Source organism: Nyctibius grandis, chromosome 10 (assembly GCF_013368605.1).
Source record: "Nyctibius grandis isolate bNycGra1 chromosome 10, bNycGra1.pri, whole genome shotgun sequence".
In the NCBI taxonomy this organism is placed as follows: Eukaryota; Metazoa; Chordata; class Aves; order Nyctibiiformes; family Nyctibiidae; genus Nyctibius; species Nyctibius grandis.
In genome coordinates, this window is record NC_090667.1 from 25,808,460 (window position 1) to 25,822,263 (window position 13,804).

The following is a 13,804-nucleotide window of genomic DNA, read 5'->3' on the forward strand; positions in this document are numbered from 1 at the left end:
GATTGGTACCCTGCATGAGGGGAGTATTTGGTTCCCTGTATTGTCAATGCACTGGTAGGCAAGTATGGACCTATTACACCCTTTCAGCAGAAACAAACAGAGGATTTAGCGGGATTGAGGGCCATATCTTCATCTCCTTGTTCGTGTAGAATGATAGCATGCTCCAAGTGTACCACATCAGATGTGGCCAGGGAAGTGCTATTTGGGACAGTCTCAGGTGTGAAGGTAGAGCTCTGGTAGCTTCATGAAAGCCAGGCAAGGACCTGGCATTGTAGCACTGATTTCAGTATGCATTTTTTTTTTTCTTCAGTAATGGTGTTTCACCTGGCAGTTCTGTGTAATGGCTGAGTTTGGAGCTACTTCTTGTTTGGTTTGATACGATGATGTCACATAAGCATGGTTGTGGGCAAAGAAAGAGTTTGTCTTGTTCAGAATGCAAATTGTATTCCTTGTTATTCCAGGCACTGTCACTTCCACAATCACAGATTGTCTTTTGAGTCATCAGAATTGATTTTCATGCACCACTAATTACTGCCATGTCTGTTCCTTGGAAACCATGGGCAGTAAAGGCGTAGTTCATGGGCATTGAACTAGTACAGTTTATTCTGAGATGAGTTAATATATTGAAGGATATTTGATGTTAAATAGCTGGAGAGGTCCTGCAAGGTTTCTTACTGCTTTGGGAAATAATATGCTTACAGATATCATTCTGCAATTTTTCTGTTTGCTTTTCTCTTCACTACATGATCCGGTCAAACTGCAAATCAGCTGGCATCATTTGCATTTTATACAAGCTCTGAGTTTTACTGGTTTTATTAAGGACTCCCAATAAAACGGTATTTTTAAGATAATTTTGGAAGACGTTTCCTTTCTGTCAACTATTGCCAGCCAGCCTGCCAGAATAAAAATAAGAATTTGGACTGGTGAAGGATTTAGGGCTGTGCTTGGATACATCAAAGAAGAGCCAGAATGTGACACTGGCAGGGGTAAAAGAGGTCAATGTGCTGCATTCTTCTGTAAAAGCAGCCACATCTGCAGGATATGCTAAGCTGGGAGTACCTGGTTACCAGAGCAAGTTCTGGTAATAAGATGATCTCGGGAATTAAACTGGTTGTACTGGGTAAGAATCCAATGGGGATATTTTATGGGTTAGATAAGTGATGTTAACATCTGTTTCACGGCCGCAAGGCAAAGGGAAACAAGAAAATTCTTGGATTTATTTCTCTTTCAAGCAAAGATGATTTTTACTAAGACTTTATTTATAAGTTTTTCTGCAGCGTTGTGTTACTTTCGGCAATTACCAGGCCTTGCTCTTTGAACATGCAGAACACAGGTTTATATGAAATTGATGGCAGCTACAGGTTTTGAGCACCTGTGGTTAAGAGAGAAACCAAAGCAAGCCAGCTCTTAACAAGCTCTTCTCACTGGATAACCCAAATCTTTGGACAAGTTTGAAAGCTGAACTTGAATCTAAATTTTACAAGTAACCTTTACTTTTTTCAAGTGGCTGAAACAATGTTCCAGGTCCTGCAAGCACTGGCTCTGAATATTATAGCTTGACCCCATCTATGATGATATAAAAGAATCAGTTTATCTGTCCACAGAGTGTAGTCATTCCTGGGTGAAATGGCTTTTTAGCAGCATAAAGCACAATTTTAAGTAGGAGAGCAAATGATTTTACAGCCTACTCTGAAAGTAATTAACAGAAACAGGGTTCAAACACCAGCTTCTGTGCTCTCTGAAGTAAACAAAATAAGAATTTATGCTATTGACCTTGTTAAGTAACTAACATTTTTCCTCCTCTACAATAGCTTTTGCTTTCTCCCACAGTTCAAACCCCCCTGAGCCTGAGGCTGCATGCTACACCGAAATGTTCAATCCCACATTTGAATAAGCTGAATAAATCTGGCCATACTGCTAAACATATGGTAAGTAATAGCATCATTAACAATAGCATAGTGCACGTTTGACAACTGAAGGGATTTGGCTGCTTCGTGCCAGGGGAGTGACAGCAGAGCAGCAGTCCTGGCTGCTCCTGCCAGGCTCTCCTGTCTTTCACCCTCCCTCCTCCCCTGCCTTCACCTTCTTGAAAATTTGAAAGGCTGCCCATCTTCCTACCTGTGACTTGGGCTCTTATCTGGGGCTACGTAACACAGGCTCTGTGAGACTCTGTTTCACCTTTAAATGCTGCTGCTTTTCTGCTTGGGGCAACTGCATGGGTGAGGATGAGAGCGCAGGGGAATGAATGCCTTCAGCATCTGGTGAAGGTGATCGCCCTGGGGTGCACCTGCATTCTGATCGTGTCCTTCCATGGCTGAGCACTTCTTGTGGCGTTTAAAGCAGGCTGTGCGACACACCGGGGATGCCCAAAATATCCCAGCCTCCGCAGCACAGTCAGGAGCACAGAGCACTGGCACATGGTGTCTTCACTGCTTCAAAACTAAGAAGCCATCAGGCTGGGGCACATGGAGGTAGCTGGTGGAGTGATGTGTGTTAATTTTGAACTTTTTCAGAGGAAAGAACGTCACTCTCTTTCCATACCCTACCCTCCCTGACCTATCCTGAAGACCCAGGGGCTGCTGTTGCAGTCCAGCCCCAGAGGACATGCGCAAGATCCTGCCCCTCCTCTGCCAGAAGAGCTCCTGGTGCCACGCTGCTGCAGGATGCAGCCATGCTCAAGGGTCCTTGGGGTGCCTTGGCCCCCAGCACCTCATTCCTCAGTGTGAGATGGCAGCCACTGTTTGGTTTGCTTCTCACTGCTCCTGCTGGAGTCGCTGGCAGTGACTCGTAACCCCAGTTCCCTGCCTTCCCTGCTGCCCTTCCTTCCTGCCCTGCTCCATCTCTGCTTCCCCTCCAATCTGTCCTTGACTCGCTGCCTCTCCTTTCCCCCTGTCTCCTTATCAGATTTGAAATCCATAAACCCAGAAAGCCCAACCCCTGCCCATCTCAGAGCTGGAAACACCAGGAGTTATCCCAGTTGTCCCAGAAAGACCAGACCTTTGCCTCCTGCATTTCAAAGGACAGCTAACGTGAGCAGATGTCACTCCCTGTCACCCTGGGGCCTCAGTAGCAGGAAGCCTCATGCACTCTGATTTGTTTCAGAAACGGATTTATTTTGCATCTCCGTGTTGTTGCTAATCTGGTGCCTCATGAAAACACCCACAGGCAAATGAAACTTTTCCTGTTTTGATAGCCAGCTTTGCAAATTCTTTTAGACTCTTACCCACGGAAACAGCAGATGGCTTCTGACCAAAAAGTCACTCCATCAATATAATGCTTAATGCTAGGGGATAAGTATTAAGACTGTTGCTTTACTACGCATCCTGGGTACATAAAACCAGTTCACTTCATCATCTCTGAGCTCCCTTCACTTGCCACCTGTTATTCTCCTCCTGCGGATCAGTGAGCTCCCAGATAATCTCTGTTTCTGTGGCGGTGTGATGGGCAGTGCTCACGCGGCTCGCCCGTGCCCTGAGCTGGCTGAAGGTGAGCAGCAGAGGCTTCTGCAAATGCTTCCTGCTGCAAGAAGTTCTCCCCAACAATTTGTCTGGCAATATTCATATCCCAAACATCTGGATCTAAACCCATCCATGTTACAGTTAGGTCACCAGGTCACACTGTCCCTCCGTTTAGATATTGTTCTCAACCTCTGCTAGCTGCTGGGTTAATAAAAACACCTCCATAAATGAATTTCTTTTGTTTCTTTATTTTCAGCAGGAACATTTTTTACATAAATGAACATCGCCTTGCAGCATTTGCAATCCAGATGTTACCGCTTTATGTTAATGAAAAAGGGCCCCGAAGTGAATTGACAATAAGATGATGATATGTTAAAAAGTAAAAACAAAGCCAAGAAGTCAGTTCCTTTATTTTGCACTGGCTGAGCTCTTAAAAATGCAGGAAGAGAATAAAGCATAATAAAAAGAGAAGTTAAATGCAAATTTTATTTTTTTTTTTACTTGAATCATTGAATATTCTTTGAATAATAACCAAGGTAAGGACTTTTTCTTTTTTTTTTTTTTCTTTTTTTTTTTAAATAAGGGATTTTAAACATTGTTTCAATGCAAAGCCATGTTACATTGCTGGAGAAAGACACCATTTTATTCATCTGACTCACACTTGTTTTTAAAGGAGTGTGTAGGGAGTGGGAGAGATACTACCAGCCTTCATTGGAAAGGCCAAGTGCTTGAAGATGTGTTTGGCTGTGCCTCAGGTCTGTTTTGACTATATCCACCATGTATATATATGAGAAGCTAGAAAAGCGATCAGGTAGTGGAAGAGAGTCACTAATAATAGCTGAGAACTATTGGTGCTGTGGGCTGAAAATAAGAAAAAGATTTATCTGCAAACAAGCAACAATGCTTTAACCAAAGGGGACGGTTGGAAAATGGGTTGTTGCAGAGGGGTTGTGATTTTCAGCGAGTGAGAGAACCAGTAATGCGTTATTGTACCTCGGGAGCGTCAGCAGAGATGTGTGCGCTTGCACGGAGCATCGAGTAGGAGCTGTGAACGATAATGTGTGTAAGGGATGTTTGTGTGCAGCCACTCCTACGCGTTTGCATCCCAGCACTCGCCAGAAGGACAGCGCGTGTTGTGGGAAGACACACAACGTGCACCCTCTGTGTTTGACTTTGGCTGACTTGACAGATTTAATGCCCTAGTGCCAGGTGTCAATATGCCTCAAATTTATCGCTCACAGTGAATATGACTTGAGGCCTCAGCCTTTCCTTGTCCCTGTGCTGGAGCCCAGCAGATGGAGCAGCATTCCTGTTCAAGAGGGCTGTTAGCAGAGGGAGGGTTTACTGCCTTGGGAGCGGGTCCGCATCCAGAGCAGCACTGTGAAAGTCGATAGAGTTAAGCCAATCAGCCCCCTGTGCATCTATAAAATACAGAATAAATGGTTCAGTATAAAAAAAATATATGTGAGATTCACAGTTTCAGTAATATATATAAAAGATTAACTGAACAGTTCATATAGAAATATACCAGCTTTTCAAAACTTTATATGCTCTACAGCAGATTGTTTTTATCTGAGTTCTAATTTACAGTTAAAACTCAGATAAGGGCATAAGAGAATAATCCTTTTGATGACATTGCTATTTTATGATAACGATATACTTTATTATTTTTTATAAAACACTAGTAGCTGCTGTTAGCAATATTCCCACAGCAGCAGCCATGAGCAGTGGCACAAACAAGAACAGAGAACCCTTCTCCATCTCTTTTTTTTTCCTTAATAAATAATTGAAGGAGAAAATGAGAAAAATATGGTGTAGGATCCAAACAATAAACAAAAAACAGGGTCAGAAAGCAGGGCACAAGCTTTCTTCTCCTTTAAACCTAACTACCCATATTTTTTTTTCTTGCTGTGACAGAGAAATGTACTCAACTCTTTTTGTAGTGAATTGTATCTTGGAAAAACATTTTTATATACGGCAGTGCTGAGCAGAGTAACATGTTTAATGGCACATTTTCATCTGTGTTACAGCGGTGGAACTGAGACAGCTCTGCTGCTGTGCAAAGCACAGCCCTGCTCCAAGTTATGTACTCATGGCTGTGCCTGCCCTTAACTACCTGCTGCTCGTCTGGGACAGTTATTGCACCCAGGTAAGTCTGGAATAAAAGAGGTCAGCCTTTGGCCCCTGCAAGCTAATGGGAATTTAGCCCTTCGTAGGTTTTCTTGTCTCTCTATTGACTTCATCGATGGGGTAATGGCATCATCCAGCTGTCTGTGGCTTGCTGGTGTCTCTGCATCCTGCTTACTTCCCAAACTTTCTTGCTCCAGTGTACGTCCTTTGGGCATCTGATTTTCCCCTCTGAGACTGCACTGCTGTGACCTCCTTCTGCAGCATCATGCTGTCCATTCATCTGTCTCTGTGTCCAAGACACCCGGTGTTCCATCATAACACTGCATTTCAAAAGTATTAGAAGTTTTTAATTGCAAAGCAGACCTGACAGGAATGTAAATTGCTTCCCATGAATATAGACATTTGACATTAGCGAGGCGTGTCTGGCAGGCTTCCCTCCATTTCAAGAGGGCTAAATTTGGCTTTGGTTAAACCATCCTACCTGATTGCATAACGTAAGCAGTAGAAGTGAGCTTTGGGTTGCTGTGCTGTACAGTGATGTACATACATCCTGTATGTATTTCATTCACCAGGTGTCTTATATTTCTAGTTTTGTGCCTATAGCAGGAAAAAACAGTGGCCACTATCATATCATTTTAGCTCTATTGGAGCTTAAAAACTCCATTATTAAAAAACTAATGGAAACTGCTACAAACTCTTTGCTAACAAATAGGTTTAAACTTCAGCTTGACCTCCTTAGCCAAGCAAAACAAAAGCTGAGAAGGGATTAGTTTGCTTCCCATGAGCACATCAAGGGGCAAAAACCCAAGTGGGTGGGGAAGAGCTGTTTCAGTGGAGGATAATGTTAGTAGGAGAACAAAGAGGGCTAGATTTGTCATGATTAATTTAGGATGCTGGAAGCTTCCCCATGTCTGATCAGGGGAATTCAGGGACAACGGCTCAATAGGAACAGTCAGGCAAAAAAAACAGAGCTGGCTTTTCAATGGAGCATCCTCAGGGTGTGAAAGGGATTGTGAGGGTGGGTCCTGCTGGAGCCTGGACTCACTGCCCAGGGAGCCCTTCTCAGTCCACTGCTGCTTATTCCTGTGTTAAACCCATTTAATGCTCTGGTTGGAATTACTCTGAGGTACGGAAAGAAGTGTTTCTTGTGGTTGCATTTCTTGGTAGGAGCTACCGCTCAGCTGGGAGGAGTAACCAGCAGCTCCCAGGCTCTCTGCCTGTCTGCTGTTTCATAGCTCTTGGCAGATAGGTTGAGCTCGTGCCTCTGCTCCTTCTCCTTCAACCCACTCTCTGCCCTGAACCCTTTTTTATCTTTCCATCAGGTCAGGTCTGTGTCCTGACTTTGAAAGCCACTCCCTACTCTGTCCTAGCCTCTCTCTCTGGAAACCTTACCCCATGTCCTTCACTTTCCCCAGCGCCTCAGCCTCATCTGCACCCCCAGCTGCCATTCAACTTCCCAGGGAGCAATGGTCTGTGTCTGTCATCGCCAGGTATCTCATTTGGACCCAATGCTCCATTCTTCATCGCCTGCTTCTCCCTCAGAGTCTCAGCTGAGTCTGAACACATGCCAACACCTGGAGTGAATAGGATCGCCTTCCTCCTGCATTCTGTGCCCCAGTCTCTGCATCTCCTTTCTCAGTGCTAGAACATATTACTTCTGCTCTCAGTAGGATTTTGTGGAGACTAAAGCCAAGTTTCCAAGCATGGCTGATGGACTGTAACATTTTGACATGGTGGACACTTGGGTCAGTGCTGATGACACTTACTCAGGACTGCTTTTATGTCTTCCCAGGTACCGCTGTAGCACTCGATTTTATTATGCAGTGCTCTGGTTAAAGTTGAGTGCAGGGAAGAAACTTACATTAGTGGAATGCTGGGTGTGATGGATGTATTTTCTGGGAGAGGTGATCTAATTAGAGTATCAGTTGTTTCTATGAGGATCCGTCTTGGATGTTTTATCAACTTTGTCAACAGGTGGAAGCCACGAGAGCACATGAGGATTTGTTCAGAGGCAGTTCTCTGTAGTCTGCTGCTGGGTTGGAGTTTAGTGCTTAGATGAAAGTGACACTTCTTACTGATATCCCATGACTCTTGTGCTGAGCATGGCTCACTGCAGAGCGTGGCTGTCATGCCCATCAGGATGAATACAGTGAGAGCCTGTGGGTCTGCAGTACCATGGGACAGATCCTCACCAGCCCATGGAGCAGTGGTGCCGCCAGGCAGGGCAAACAGGGGCTGTTATGCTGTAAGTCAGGCACTACAGCAATTCAGCATGTGCCGTGGCAATGTATTTCAGCTTTGTACTGCTAGAATGGGGGTCCAATCTATCTGATCCATCTGCTGTCAAATTAATGTCCAAAGCTGGCTTTTGGGTTCAGGTCTTTCACAAGGAGCAGCCTGAGTGACAGCTAGGGGAAAGAATAAAGAGATGTGAATTTCCTGCGGTATAACTCTTGAAGACTAAAATAGTTGGTATTCATAGTTCAGTTCAGCTTTGGCAGGGTGCTCTGAAATCATAAGTTACACAAAGGAGAAACCACGTGTGTTCAGATACACTAGATCTTTTTTTTATTGTTATTGTGCTAACTCTTCATTTCTAAGTAGCTACATGCCAGATGCATGCCGTTTCCCATCCCACCTTACAACGGAGTTTTAAATTATGAAAATACTTTTTGTCTGAACTTTAGCAAAAGGACTTCTAAAGCTCTGTGAGCATTGCGAGTCTCCCAGAGATGCAGTCCATAAACTTCTGGCACTTTGCAAGAACCACAAGATAATATTTTACTTGATGATGAAGTTTGTGTGCTTCGCATTAGTAGTACCAATACCTCAGAGGAACAAAAGAACATTTTTATCATTTCATTTACATAATGGCTGAAGTGAGAATTTGTTCCTTGTTGAATAGGTACCCTGGGGGTCCTTTGATTTGCTGTAGAGCTCTGTATGTGTGGAAATAGCACAGGAATTAGTAGCACCAACGGAGCTTGGGTACTTCCTGGCTTGTCAGTGTCTTGCTACTCAAACCCCATTAACTTGCCACCTGCAGACTAGGTAGTCGTGCATTTGCTTATAGTGATGCTGATTAGCCAACCATTAAGCACAGTGAGAAACCCATGATTTCAAGGCAAGTTTAAAGGAAGGCTGTGGACAACAGTGCATTTGGGAGAAGGGTGCTGTGAGCCCTGGCACATCCTGCCTTTGCCTGGGGGCAGAGGGAGGTGGCTGGCAAGACTGACGTGTGCAAGCCCCGTGTTTGTGTGGGGAGGCACCATGTGTGTATCATGGCACAGGTTCCCGCTGTTCTCTGTGCTGTGCATGGCCACACTGAAGGGTCTTGAGCCAATGACTTGGATGGGCAAGGAGTAGGTGAAAATAAGTCATTCCTGACCTGTCTTAGAGGAGATGCTGAGGACCAGGGAACTTGATGGAGTTTCTGCATTGTGCAAGGCAGTACAGCAAGTGAGCGAGCCCTGGAGTCAGAAGCCATTTAGCACAGCAGCCATCAGTGCAAGATCCCAGGAGGCTGATGCTGATGGCCCGGGCACGTTCCTCAGCCATTACATTCACGCTGGGCTTGTCCAGTATGGCAGAGAGAGCTTTTGTTGGGAATGTGAATCTCAAAACGCTGTCTTCTATTGCTTGGTGCAATAAGCTAATCTCAAAACCATCCTCATCCTACAGCGTGCATTGACAACTACTTCCAGCATGGAAAGAGTGGGCCCAATTTGCTAATCCTTGTGCAAAAAAAAATTCAAGTTATTCAAGAACTTTTGTTCCATGAAGGAATGCAGTATCTGACTCATTTTTTAGTATTTCACTTATGGTTTGACACTTGCAAGCTCAAAGAAGGGGGAACATGTTGGGGTGACATAAAGGGAAAGTAATGAAAATTAAATAGATACATACATTTAAAGAGAATTAGTTAAACTGCATTTAACCTAAGTGTGAACAATCATTCAGAATTAGTGAAGTGTTCATTTGCTATAATTTACTTTGAAAGTGGATTAAGGTAAATTGAATTAAGGCCTCTCTAATTCTATATAGAAGCATCTACATAGTGATGCAATTGAACTAATCTCTTCTGAGAGTTAATTTGAATAATGTATCCAGACCCATGAAAAGGGCTATGGGGCAGTGCCTCAGCTTGAATAATCATGTTTGCTCTTAAGATGGGCACTGGAAAGTATTAGCTCACTTCAGAGATCCATGAAAGCGTCATTTGAAGCAGGTTCCCCCTGTCCTGAGCCATGCAGGGGCTCTCAGGCACCGTCTGTGAAATCTTTCCAAGCAGCTTGTACTCCTCAAGCCATGGATCCTCTGATGCAGCTTTCTGAGTTGCTTGGCTCAGTGCTCCTTTCCTTGGTGAGGAGTAACATGGCAAGGGCTGTTCGTGCGTGGGACTGTAACTTGAAAAGCAGATAGCAACTCAGAGAAGAAGATTGGCAAGTGTTGGTTCAAAAATCCGACAAATTTTTAATGAACAAAAATGTAAGGTGACTACTGTTAACCCTGTCAGGTTCCAGAGCAGTTCCACAACACAGGGTAAACGTTTGCTTTTTTAGCTACAACTTTCTACATATTCCAGCCCAAGGAGGAACATACAGGTGCAGTGTCTATACTGCCATAGACTGATATATTCTTTTGTTTCCCCCCCAAAGACTACACTTGTCTTAATTTCCTCTCAATTACACTCAGGCATTAACTAATACTGACTAACTACAGCCCCAAATAATTATTGCTATCTGTTCCCTTTGTAAATATAGCTCCAGCACTGAGCTAGAAGAATAATGGCATATTTACAGAAGGCAGCTAATTAAATTGAGTTTCAGTTGCTTTCAGTTTGCCAGAAGGAGCCATTTTCACAGCAAAAAATGTGTGCAAGCCTGCGTGCTTACCAGGAACAACTCGGTATAACATAATTCAGAGTTCCCAAGACAAAAATTCAGTTCAAGACAAATTTACACTGGCAATAAAAATCTCATTAAGGAAGATATGAAGATCTCTCTACTACACCACGACAGTTAAAAGAGGTTATAATTTTTTCAGTTTATTTAAGGAACAGTATATATTTCATTGTTCCAGAGCAGCTGTAATTGCAAGTGTCTTTCAAACACTGCTTGCAGTAATGCATTTGTCTTATGACTGTAACTTCAGAACCAGCCTGTTGATGCATCTTCTTTAGGACAGGAGAAGACGCTGGAGTTCCAAAGCTCTTCAATGCTCAGTTCAGTTTTTCCCTATTTTTCCAATCCTGGCTCCTGCACTTTGGAAAGTCTCTCTCCCTGCCATTATTCAGCCACCTGCAAAGATTTCCTGTGGTCACAATTTGTCTCCAAATGTTTGCACCCTCTTTTGTTCCTTTGAGATGTTTAGCTAAAACCATTCATGATAATTACAGAGCAGCAGTCCTCTGACAAATCAAAGTTTGAAAGAACCATTCTTGTTGAAGCCTGTTGTTACCAGTCCCCAGGGCCTTTTCTGTTTTGCAAAAACAAAAACAAGGGGATTGTTTCAGAGTTGTTTTTTCCTCCATAACAAAGAATGTGTCTTCCTTGTCCCAGTGTTCAGATAGAGAAGCCTGGTGCACTGATTGCTATTTACAGTCTTCCTTGCAATAGTTGGCTGGGTTGCTGGATGGAAAACTGAATTTCTTCTCCTGTCTGCATATCATTCCTGAATTTGTTTTTATCTGTTGGAAGTAACAATTTGGCAGACATCAGCACTTTTCACATGTTTAATTAATTCCTTTAATTTTGTGGTAAATGAGAATAATGGGGCTTAATTTTGCTATTTATGTAAAATTGATTGGTAATTATGGAGATTGCAGGAGATTTGGCTTTGCAAAACAAAATTAAGTGACCTCTCCATGAGGATGACTTGGCACGTCCCCTCCACTCGTTGTGTGAAAGTGGAGATGGCATGGAAGCGGATGTCGCTAAGCTACATTTTGGTTACAGGAAGACAAAATGTGGGAATTTGCAATTTAAAAGCATATTACATGAATGGAAACTAGTACCAAGAGTGAAACACAACATGCTGTACAAAGACTGTTCCTACCATCTCCTCTTCTGATACAATGCCACTTACCTTTATTTAATAGAAGACGTGACACTGCCATGCCTCAGAGGGCTGAGGAGCACGGGGGAAATCAGATAAAAGGATTGTAAGGAGTGTCTGAGCTGGAAGCTGGTGCCGAGGATACCTGGCTTTAGATTCTATTTCTGCCACAGAAGACTTCTGTGCACTTTAGCAAGTTCTTAATTGTTTTTTCCTTCTGTACCATTGGGTTTATAATACTTCTGATCTACTTTGGCTAGTTTGAGTTCCAACGCTTTGTGGAAGGATTAATCATGAAAAGGATGTAACAGAGGTAGGTCTGGCTCCTGTTGGAGACCTCTGTGTGCTACTGAAACAGAGATGGTAAATAACACCAGAAGATGTGCACTAGTATCTGGTGGCTAGTGGTTGTCTCTAGTGATTCAGGACCTGGTGGGGTAGAGATGTTGTAGGTGAGCTCTCCCCATCCCAGTTCTGATGGTGATTTGGCTTTGAAGAAATCTGGACTTCAGTTTGCACGCTGAGCAAACATGAGTCGAACTGCACCTTCCTCTCGGAGTGGCTTTGCTGGCACTACTGTGAGTTTGCAGTGCTGGCCTGGCCTCCCCTGGCTGATGTTGATGCAAGTCCAGCGCTGATGCCAACCCACCCCACGGTGTGTCGGTTGGGCCAAGGCACTGGGATGAGGCACAGTGGGCTGGACCCAGCAAGAGAGAAGAGCTTTTGTTAGCCTCTGTCAGAAGTGCCATGTGTATTTGTAGGGAGTGGGACAAACTGTGGGGGCGTATTTGAATTTAGCCTCAAAATGTGATTTCAAAGGCAACCACTTGCAAATTTCCAACTGTCTCTTAGTCTTAATGTTGAAAGCCGCTTGCATTCCCCCAGTGGCAATACTCAGCAGCCCTTGAAATTATTTCCAGCATGTGTTTTAACTTTCAAAAGAAGGAAGCATGGAAAAAAAACCCAGTCTTGATTCTCCTCAGTGATGCCGCATCAATACCTGGCTGATCTGTATAATACTAAGCACAGTGGAGCAGAGCTGAGCTACCAGTTGCTAGTTAACAAGAGGATTAACTATGCCTGCAGGTGGTCTGGCATAACTTAAGCAAGAGGGCAAGTGCATAGAAAAGTCAAACTCGGGCTCTGGGTAAAGGTGGTACAGCTTTTCCTTCGAAGAGCATCTGCTGCACAAATGGTGGGCAGGAAAGCAAACAAAAGCAGTTGTTTGGCTTGGGCTTGAAGAGGGTTTTGCAGTGAGTTTGTGCAGCTTTGTTTAATATTTGTTACTACTAATAATTGTATTTAAATTCCTGGCCAGCCCAAGTAATCCGAGGTTTATATGTAATAATCAAATCCAATCAAAATATATTCACAAACTCTCAAGTAGTATCCATTTAACAAATAGCATTCTCCAAGGTGGGCTGGAGAACAGGGAAATCAAACAAATTGACAGCAAAGAGCTTTCAAAGCCAAGAAATAACATAGCAATGCATTTTCCCATTGATCTGGGGAGGGGTAGGGATGAAAACCCAGCCTGTGGGTGTAGGGGAGTATGTGCTGTTGTCACCCTGTGAAACCTTCTCAGTACTGGGGTGAACCTGAATTTACTGAGGTTCATTTGAGGCTTCCTCATTGAATGCAGATGATTCAAAAAGAACATGGCTGTTTCAGAGGGATCTTTGTCAATTGTTTTAATAGTCTGGAGAGCAAATGATTCAATCTCACACTTAAATGTTTACATTTAATGGCTGTTTAAAATCCGTTACTATTGGAATAGAACGTGTTGCCATGTCGCTGTAAAAGATGAACAAATTTTGCATCGTTTTAAATACAGAACAGAAATGTTTGTTGTTTATTTCTGCATTTTCTGCATGATGATTGACAATTTCTCCATCCTCATCTATTATGAAATCTGCAACCATGATAGGATTTAATGTCATGCTATTCCATTAAATTTCCATATTTTTATTATTCTACAAGTCATACAATTTCCATTGATACCTTTAGGTTCCTTTTTCAAATTTTCTGCTCTGCCTTGTTGCTGATTTATGCTTCTTGAGATCATAGCCATAATTTTTCAATTTGTGATTGAATTTTAAAATTATTTTTACAGCTCACACTTTAATTGGATATTTTTCCTTTTTAACTAAAGAAACCTC